This window comes from Rhinolophus sinicus, chromosome 4 (genome assembly GCF_057876585.1).
Source record: "Rhinolophus sinicus isolate RSI-liver-muscle chromosome 4, RSI-T2T, whole genome shotgun sequence".
Lineage (NCBI taxonomy): Eukaryota > Metazoa > Chordata > Mammalia > Chiroptera > Rhinolophidae > Rhinolophus > Rhinolophus sinicus.
Genome location: NC_142504.1, coordinates 39,477,120 through 39,487,670, shown reverse-complemented (window position 1 = coordinate 39,487,670; position 10,551 = coordinate 39,477,120). Strand labels below are relative to the sequence as shown.

Below are 10,551 nucleotides of genomic sequence, written 5' to 3'. Positions count from 1 at the left end.
CAAAAAAGACTAAACACAATGTTTTATTGGAGTTCAGAGTAAAAAGACATGACCTAAGTTTGTGCAGAAGAGATTATAAAGTTAAGTGTATAAAAGGACTATAGTTACAATAGCTGTAAACAAGGTCCCGCAGGATAGACAGAATATAAGTGCCCGGAAAATGTGGGAGTATGAATGTGAGAGGTTGCATAGTGAGGCTATTTCATGAGAAAAGCATGTGAACAAAGTCCTGATGTGGGATTGAGGGCACTGTGTTAAAGGGAATATAAAAACATCCAATTTTCCTGAAATGAGGACCAACAAAAGACCCAATTTTGAACACAGTAGTGATATCAGGGCTCCTCACTTTAAGAAAGCTGGCCTGCCAATAGCATGTGTTAGAAGGGAGACAAGTTAGAAGCAAGATGCCCTTGTCTGTGATTATTACAATAATATTCTAGGGTAATAAGGACCTGCACTTAGGGAACGATCCATAGGATTAGGAGAAGATTCTGGTGTGAGCATAGCTGAAAATTACACATTCTAGTAAGCTGGAATAAATAGAGAAAGTTGCTTTAAAAATAAATCCTTCTTTTTGTATAAGACATTCATAATAAATAGCACTTTTTAAAACCTTTAAGCTTTTTAAGCAAATACATCCATATTTGGCACTGGCAGACAAGAGACTTGGTAGACTAGAATAGACGATTACTGAACTGACTTTTTCCACTTTAGTCATCTTAGGGCAGTGATTTTCCAACTCGCTGAAGGCGTTTGAAACTGACTGAGTTATTACTCCCCAGCACTGGAATGAATAGACCTTTCAAACAGCAGCTATTGATCTAATATGGTAAGAATAGACTGTTGATCATTTAAAAATAGCCTTCAAGGTTATTTAGTGATTTGGTTAGGCTTAGTAATTAATTTTTCCTAGGAAGAGCACCCTGATCTAAGCTACTGCAATACAACCGAAACTTACTATTAATATATTTCTATGGAGATGGTATAGTTAGTTCTTTCAATGTAGGATGATGAAAGGACTCCTAGTAATGGTGGGTGTGGATACTGGCTCCTTCCATACTGTTGAGTATGAATATAATCAGGGAGAAGAGGCTTCTTGTACAATATGAGGCTAAGAGGAGGCTGAGAGTCCTGAATAGAGGCTTTTGGAAATAAGGAGATCGTTGGAACCAGGGCTAGTTTTCTAGTCTCACTCAATATTTTCTTCCACTAGTCTTAGAAATTGACCTTCTTGCATCCCTTTCTCCTATCAACATTCCTGGTTTTAGTCTTTCCTTAGCCCAGGAGAATAACTCCAACACACTATTACCTATTTTTCTTGATACTTTCTAGACCCTGAAATAAACTCAAAGGTATTTTGAAATTTTCTAATGAATTGTAACATTAGTAACCAAGGAAATTAAAACAAAAAGTTTCCTTTTATGTTTTTTTCTCTGTCCCATCTCTTTCACCTTCTTTTCCCCTTTCCTTCCTCTTCAATTACCTTAGCTAAAATCAATCATTTAAACTTTCCTTTTAAGTTCTGTTCCCTCTCTTTTGGATGAAATTGATCAAACTCTGGACAATTTGTCCCTCCCTTGACTTCTTGCCCTAAAATCATGGCCTGGTACTTGTGTAGCCTCCCAGCAGCAGGGAAGTACCAAAGTCCCGGAATGCGATGTCTTCGTCTTCTGTCCTCCACACCATATGCCTTACCCATGTATGTGAGTGAAGCTTGCCCTGTTGGCGTCTTCAGTCAAATCCTCGGTTGGGGCAACTAGTGATCTTTTGATTTTATCTGGCCCAGTATAATTTCATGACTGTCTCAGGCTCACCTGAACTCTCACTGCTTCTGGGAAACACTGTGAGATCTGCCTTCTCTGCCCATGTAGCCACAGCTCCGGGAGTCTCCTCTGCAGTAATCAATGCGGAGTATCATGCTGTGACATCTTGGCCTTTCTCGCAGTTTCTCCAGGCTCTTAGCTATGTCTCTTTAGATTAAAGTCTATGTCTCTAAAGATTAAAGTGAGATACTCACATGCTTAAAATAATATCACTAATTTGAGAGAAAATATCCAAAAGATCATCTCAGTGGCATTTCCTCCCTGGAATGTAGGTCAGACTAGACCCTGGCCTGGAATGGAGAAGGGAAAGACTATGTACAACACTTTGCATTGAAGTTCAGCTGTAGACTCAGCATTGGGCTCAAACATGCTGTTTTCCAAATACCCACTTCTATTTTTTTGGTGCATCTGACCTTTTGCAGGATCAATGATTCCATGATTAATAGATTGTCATCATGTCAAATACATTGTTTCTGCTTTTCGCGTTTACCAACAGATTTCTTGATCTCACAAAATTAATAATATTTATAGTGTGGAAATTGAGTAACTGTTAAACAATTGTCATAGACAATAGAGCAGACACTGTGATGGTGATGATTAATTGAGAAATCACAATCTTAAAGTGTTTTTTTCCCATACTCTTTATCTTTAGGTATATGTTTATAAAGTGGTTAAAGTGACATGTAACAGAAATACCAGCCATGAGTAGAAAGCTAATGAGGTGTTTTCATCTTTCTCCGTCAGCCTAACTGTATAAAAGAGGAGAGGTTTTATCACTGCCTTGGCATTTATTTATATAAGATGTACCAACATGGTATCATAGCAGCTCTCATGTTGAAAAGGATGCTTCAACAAATGTCTTAATAATTTACAGACAACATATACTTAACACCATCCAATGCTTGCAAAGAAAGTAGTTTGCTGAAACCAGCTGTAAAATAAATCAAAATGGTATTCTTTCAGAGTACAAATGTTTCTTATGTTACCTGCTGTGAAGACTCTAATTGTTCTACTCCAGGGAAAATGTTGAACAAAGTATATGAAATGAAAGTGCAGATCCAGGTGGAAATTCAGAAAGTTGTTTATTTTTATCTTGCATGCCAATTGCATTGATCTGTTATCACATAGCTAGATCCAAGGATTAAGAATTTTTAAGTGATATTGTGAAGCAGCAGATACATGCAAATACAAATAAAAATAAAAGTTAGGGCAATTGTGTTAATTTTGTGAAAATATCTAGCAAGTATTTTCTTTAATCATTCAAAATTATTTGTGTTTTGCCGCAGTGAAATTTTTTTTTTCATTATCACATTTTGTATTTTACAGAGGAGGGACTAAGGATTCATGCCATAAATTTACAAACATTTCTAGTATGTTGAGTTCAACAGTTTGATCCATTATTCAAAGTGACTGCGCCTCTTAAAATGCTCCTCTTCATATCTGTTTCATGGATTAAGCAAAACATTCTTATTTTTTAAGCAGCTTGTGTTTTACTATAAAGAAAGGTGCGGCAAATCCAGATCCAAAGTACAGAATCATCATAACTAGCAACCGCCACTTGTTTTCCACTGAAAATGGCAAATTCTTCCCTGGGCCCTCCTCATAGTGGCTTCTACAGACCACAGAGGTTGTGAACCTCCCGATGCTCTGTCCCAACATAGCGCTGTTGGGAGGCCTGCAAAAGGCACAGAGACCGAAAACGGAGGAAATGGCGGTCCCTCCTTTTCTCACGATCTAGTTCCTCTGAGTGACCCTCAGTGAAATTTTATCTTTACCTGTCTTCAAGTTCTGGAGCTAATATGGAGATAGGTCTTTATCTTGGTTATTTACTGTAGAAAGAAAAATAGTTTAATAAATTAGTCATAGCATCACTATCTACAGTGCCTATTGACAGAGTTAGATGAAAATATTTTGTTTCTTTACTGACCTCAGAAGACAGTTAGAATGTGTCTCCCAAAATTCAATTTTCCTTTATTTAAATATCATGCTAAATGAATCCTAATTTACTCAGATTCAATTTTCAAACTTGCCCACACTAATTTATAAAATAAATCTCAGTAACTGTATCAATTACAAAATATCATAAACATTTGATTTCCATAGTTACATTTACTAAGTAACTACACCAATTGTAAAACATTGATTAGTTTTTAAAATTTAACATACAGATGTATAAAAACAAGTTGTGACTCTCCTTGCGTGATTTAGTCATTGTATTACGATCATCAGAGCAACAAGCAAACATCATATTTTATAGTCCCCATGATACTGAAAATTTGCAATAGCGTGACTATATGGACAAAGAAGATATGGACAGTGCTAAGAAATTAGTGCATTTTAATGCCAAACTAAAAAAAAATAATAATATAATAAGCCACAAAAACTTTTGGAAAATAATTTTAAAATAATGTTTTCCTTTTTTCTCGCTTTCTAGTTATTCTATAATGGTGAGATTTGGATTTGGCCCCATGTTAGGCCTAATTTTGATTTTGCTGCATGGTCATTTGGCATTTTCCAAAATATAAGTTCAACATATCTTTTATACAAAATACAAAGAAATGCAAATCTGATCCTGGAGAAGCAGCAGGTGTAACTTTGAGAAGATAATAAGCTTCCCTTACTCTCACCTATTCCATCAGGTCTCACCTGACACTGCCACTGGGAAATGTGAGAAGAGAAAGTTGGTGGCAAAGAAAGTAAGCCAAGGCACTTATAAGCTATATTCTTCTCTGACACACATTTATATATAGCTTTAAACAGCAAAGAAACTCTACACACCATTACAAATAATCTAGATATGTTAATTGGAAGAGAGGAATTTTGTAGAGATTGGTACCTCTGAGACAAGACAAGTATGAGATATGTGAATATCCCAATTGACTGTAATCAAGGACAATTGGCTCTTTTAGACTCCACTAGACTTATTTAACTCCATCAGACTTATTTACAACCCGTCAGTCTCATTTAACCCCAGATCAACACTGCATACTGTCAAATTTTCAATTTAATAAGTAGTAACAACAAAACATATTGGTCAAAATTAGTATAGTATAGAGTAGTCTAAGCATGAAATCTCTTTAACAGAACAAACTCAAAAATATCTGCTGATACGACTGATGGCGAAACTGAATCTGTGAGAAGACCACTTATTTCTGTAGTGTATAAAAGTATAGACTTGAAGTATAATACACACACATACAACCACAACTGGCACAATAGTACTAAAGCTTTGTGCAAATTATAGTCATCACAGTTTACATACACAATCTGGTCTCCTGGGAAGATCCTAGTTAGACGGGGTGAATCAGGAGGATGCTTCTGAAACGATGAGGTAGAAGAAGCAGGCAGAGACGAACTTATCACAAAGCAACATGCTGATTAGATGTTTGTCGCCAACATCTGTTTGTCACCAACCAATTATCTAAAAGCTTTTAAGAACAAAAGAATTAGTACTCTTCATCTCTCTTTCTTTCCATCTTATGCCTCTCATCCCCACCTTGCATTTGAAATGCGTTCTAATGATTCATTCCTTTTTTTCTCCCAAATAAAAGTTTATGTCAAACTACTAGCAAGTCAAATTCTAATACTCAAACTGTTCGATTCAATATATTAAGATTTTTTGGTAATAAATGATCAATCCGTTTTTGAGCTCTTGAGCTCTAAACATTTTACATGCGGTGCCTACATATTTAATTCTCATCAAAGTCAACTAAAATATTTAAAAAAAAACACAGCAACTAAAAACTACTTTTTGCTACAATTCTCAGTCTTTGTCTTGGTTATTATTAAACCTGGCACACAACTTACAGTGTATTAAAATTCTCCATTCAAAAATTTGCAGTTACATCAGAACTGGAATGATAATCCCTGAGGCTACCAGAGGGAATTGTGGAACTTTAGGTTTAGAATTTATTGATCCAACCTTCTTATTTACAGATGAATAAACTGTGGGTCAGAGTATTTTGCCCAAGGTCACACCATTAGCTAATTGGGAGATCCTGGACTAGGATCCACTTTGTGTTTATTCTATTACATAGCACAGCCTCTTTTAGCAGACCCTAATTAAGTGATATCATTACAAACCTCCCTTTATATAACAAAACATACATTTCCATACCTGGGAAGATAATCTGTTAATTATTCTTGTCTTTTTCCTATCAAAACATTGGTTATTCATTATGTTGCCATAACACAAATGATTTTTTAAATGAAAAGTTATTTTTAAACTATTTTAACTATGGAAGATAGGCTTACTCCTTTTTTATTTAATGTTCTTAGTGAATTTCTCAAATCACAATCATTTGACATGCCAAAGTTAATTGGAAATCATCCATATGTCATAAACATTTTAGGATCATTAGGAATTCACATAGGAACGGTACAATAATGAAAGATTCTAGGTAAATGACTATGACATGAAGAAAATTATATCATGGAGTATACTTTCTTTTACATTAGTAACTAGTTCAAAGAGTTAATAAGCACATTCATAATAGATATAAAAATAAACATTCAGTAGGATTAAAGATCATTTTTAAGGAGACAATATTTAGAGTGGAAACTGTTTTCTCTATTCTAGAACAACAGAGGGCAAAAAGTCAAAAGCTGCTATGCCAACTTATGCCAAGCATTACTCCATCTAATTTGTTTGATCTGCAAATACTGTAAGATATGAGTCAATATAAGATCTGAAGAGCTATTAGACTTATTGCTTACTATAGTCTTCAGTAGGATTAGGACAAAGGATTTGGTATAGTCAACTCCACTTTTATTTATGTATTCATTCATTTATCAAATATTATATTGAATGCCCATTGTGAGTCAGACAAACTACAGATGCTAGACATAAATGGTGACTAAAAAGGGTCTCTCGACTTATGGTTGAGTTGAGAGACAGATACTATCAAATTAACTCAAATAAATGTAAAATTGGAACTGTGATAAGTGTTGGGAAGCAAAGTTCATGGTGCTGTGAAAGATTAAGTAGGGGATTGATATCCTGATTCTCTACGGTCTCAACTCAGTATTTCACACAGTATTTTTTCAGAAATCATCAATGCTGTTTAACCAGGAGACTTAAAAGCAAGTTTTAGGAATTTCTGAAAAAATGAGCTTCTAATATTAGTTCTTGAAAATGAGTGAAAATATATAAAGCAATTGGACCTAATTATAAACATTTGTGAACTCTGTTTCTATTTAATTCTCCTCTGCAGCTTGCTAGTCCCGTGTTTCCCCCAAAATAAGACCTAGCCGGACCATCTGCTCTAATGCTTTTTTTGGAACAAAAATTAATATAAGACCCGGTCTTATGTTAACATATAATCATATAATATAATCATATAATCATATAATATAATATGATATAATATAATATAATATAATATAATACCAGTATAATATAATATAATATAATAATATAATATAATACCAGTTCTTATCTTAATTTTTGCTCCAAAAGAGTACATGGTCCATCTAGGTCTTATTTTCGGAGAAACATGGTCTCTGTTGAAGACCTTTTCCAGGTTGAGTTCCCAATTTTCCCTGTCTTTTTCTTTGCTGACTTCTTTTCAGAGAGAATTCATACAGTCAATAATTTTAGTTGAAGATAGAAAGCCTGAGCATTTTCTTTCATATGATACTTGGATTCTTAACATTGAAGCACTTCAACAGCAAAAAATTGTGTTTTCTGGAAAACCCCCAGCCACAGAACAATAGTGTGTGCCTATTAAACTAGTATTGTTCCTGAAGCAGACTTCAGGGCTAATCGGTTCTTCAGAGAAAGATGGTACCTGCGTGACCTTTACCACTTTTCAGCTTTGATATAGCCTTAGATTTAAAAAAAAAAAAGGTGTTTATGAATTGTGTGCGTGTGCATGCGTTTGTGTAATTAAACATGTGAAAAATATTCCTCCTGTTAACATAAAAATTTCATACAGTTGGAATAACCTTTATTCAATGATTTGTCACAGGTAACTTTTTGGATATTAAAACTTTAGCTTTGGTAACAAGGTTTTCTTCCAAAATCTAATTTATATGTATATGCTTGTTTTCAAAACATGCGTTATTCATTATTTATTTTTAGATGTTTTTCATTTCCACCTATTTATAGCAGTTTTATACCATGTGATTGCATTTCAGGCACAATGTCTGTTAAATGAAACCATGCATGATTGTGTGTACAGTGCCTTAAAAAGAATCATAGACTTATTTATCAAATATTAAAGTAACTGTTTTATATGTTACAGACTTATCCTAGAAGTTATAAATTATCTGTTTATAACAAAACATAGTAGAATGCATTTAGGGGTTTTAATACCCATATTATTACAAGATCAATTTTCCCAGATGTTAAACAACGCATAGTACTGATTAAAAAAAAAAAAGCCATATGTCGGTCACACCAGATATGCCCATTGTCTATCTTGCAACCTATTTTATCAGTAAGCACTTAACTAATAAACACAATGTGCTTAGTTTATAAACAATATATAATTAAAAATTGTTTTCATTTGCAATAGTAACATGCAAAAAGACTTTACCAGACATCTGAATAATTTCTACAAATGCTGAAAACACCCAAAGAGATACTCAGCTTTAATAGTTGAAATTCCCTTGCTCAATTCCAATATGACATTTTTCATTTCATTTATATATTACCAGATAAGCTAAATATTAACTGCTAGAAAAAAAAATGCTTTCCATAAGTTTCAGGTAAGGATTTCTGTTGCTATTGTAATTCTAGAGCATGTGTTTATTTTTTAAATAGTCATTCCTTAAATTCTGTCTCTCCAGGGAACTATTTTCTAATTATTTAGTGTATTGATGGTTCCTCTGCTTCTGCCACAGTCTGTATTTCTTCAGAGATGGACAAAGGATGTTCTTCTCTTTAGTGCTGTGCAATCCATTAAGAAGACTAGAGGGGATAGTATTCACGGGCATTAAACAGAAGCTATTCTCCCTTTAATCACTTACTATAAGTGCACGATGTCTTTAACCTTTGTGACCCACAGTATTTGATCAGTACTAAAACTGCATTTGATCCATGTGTTTTTATTTTTAATTTTAATTTTGTTTGCACAATATTATGCTAGACTTAATTTAGTTTACATCAGCAACATTTCTAGATGTGGCTCTCGTTGGCTGCCTTTCAGTCTCAAGGGCTATATAAAAAATATATAAATTATTAAGTTTAGCGTCATTGAAAACATATGCATCTATGTAAAATAGCATGCATTCAGTGGCTACCATCTGTGGCTGTGGTAATATAAACCCATAAACGTGCACAGTCCCGTATATTGATTCAAATAAACAAAATCCAATTGGATACATAACCTGATATTGTGGTTTGGGTAGGTACCATTTTATTTTGTGAAACATCAAATGGGAAGAGTAGTAGAACACACATATTGTTTTTGTTAGTTGGCATTTTCTTCCTCTAACAAATGTGATTCATTCTTTAGAGTATAACTATTAATTCAGTGTTTGGATTGATAGCAACAGGACCATTTTTCACATTCCAACATTAGTCATCATTAGCAAACATGCTTAAGTTGTATCAATTTTATAATAAAATATTTGCACTATTTTATTTATTGTACTTAGGGTGACCTCTCTAGCATTTGTTAGGAAAAGGACGAAACAAATGACAGAGGACGATGTAGTTTAATTTTAATCTGGTGAGAGTGAAATGATTGTTCCTTTACTAAATTATTTTTAATTTAACAATTAATTTAACACTTTTATAATGATTTAAGTGGTTATTGCTACATATATATCTCAAATTAAGCACTGTAAGGACTGGTCAGACTATGTACATTATGCATTTTTCTGTGATTGTTTTTTGGCCTGTTCATATAACAATAATTTTATAATATTTTTTTCCTACAGAAAAGATAGGAAACAAAATCACTCTTTTCTCAATCAAGGTAATTTAAAATTTGTATTTTATCACTGTTAATTTAGGAAAGGTCCTTTCAGTTTTATAACTTGTTATAGCCAAGTTGTATAAACATTTAGAGCTATTGTTAAATTTGCAGGAAATTCTACTATGTATACAAATTCTGCTGCATATAAAAGCTATAACTTTTCAGGACATTTCAGAGTTTCTTTAATAGTAAATAATTACTACTCTTAATTGTCCTGCACTTATTAACTAGGGCTTCAAAAGGTACCTGTGCAAATCACAGGCCTTGAACAAAAGCTGCATTAGTTTCATGCTATCTCTACCTCTGAAAAGACCTATGAAATAGGAGGCATTGTTATTCGCATACTGGGAATAAGGACAATAAGACTTAGAAGCATCAAGAGATTGCCTGCTTCTATCACAGAGAGAGAAATCTGTCGTATCTTAGATTTAGGGCCAATTTATTTGATCTGATATGTGCCTTTTTATTCTCTTCCAGTTGTCTACACTCATTTAGCTACAGTGCTGTGAGTTCTATTTACTTAGAGACCTTCAGAACTCAGGCCAAACTAGTATTTATTTTTACTCTGTCTAGATACCACTAGGTGATAGTTGCATATGCCTGTTATCAAGCCAGGCTAATATATCAGTCATTCATACATCAAATATTTATTCGATACCTACTATATGTTTACATACTCCTAGAAGCTGGAAAGATAAAAATGAGTGAGGGAGATATGGTCCTTGCTCTCACAGTCTTATAGTCTAGTGAAAATAATGTTGGGAGATTACAGACAAATAATTAAATGAGAAATTAAGGTATGT

The 10,551-nt window shown here is 33.7% G+C and overlaps 1 pseudogene; it reads right to left on the bottom strand.

Annotated features, from left to right (window-relative positions):
* Positions 1 to 3,182: 3,182 nt before the first annotated feature.
* Positions 3,183 to 3,561, bottom strand: LOC148758357 (cytochrome c oxidase subunit 7C, mitochondrial pseudogene; annotated as a pseudogene).
* Positions 3,562 to 10,551: the final 6,990 nt, after the last annotated feature.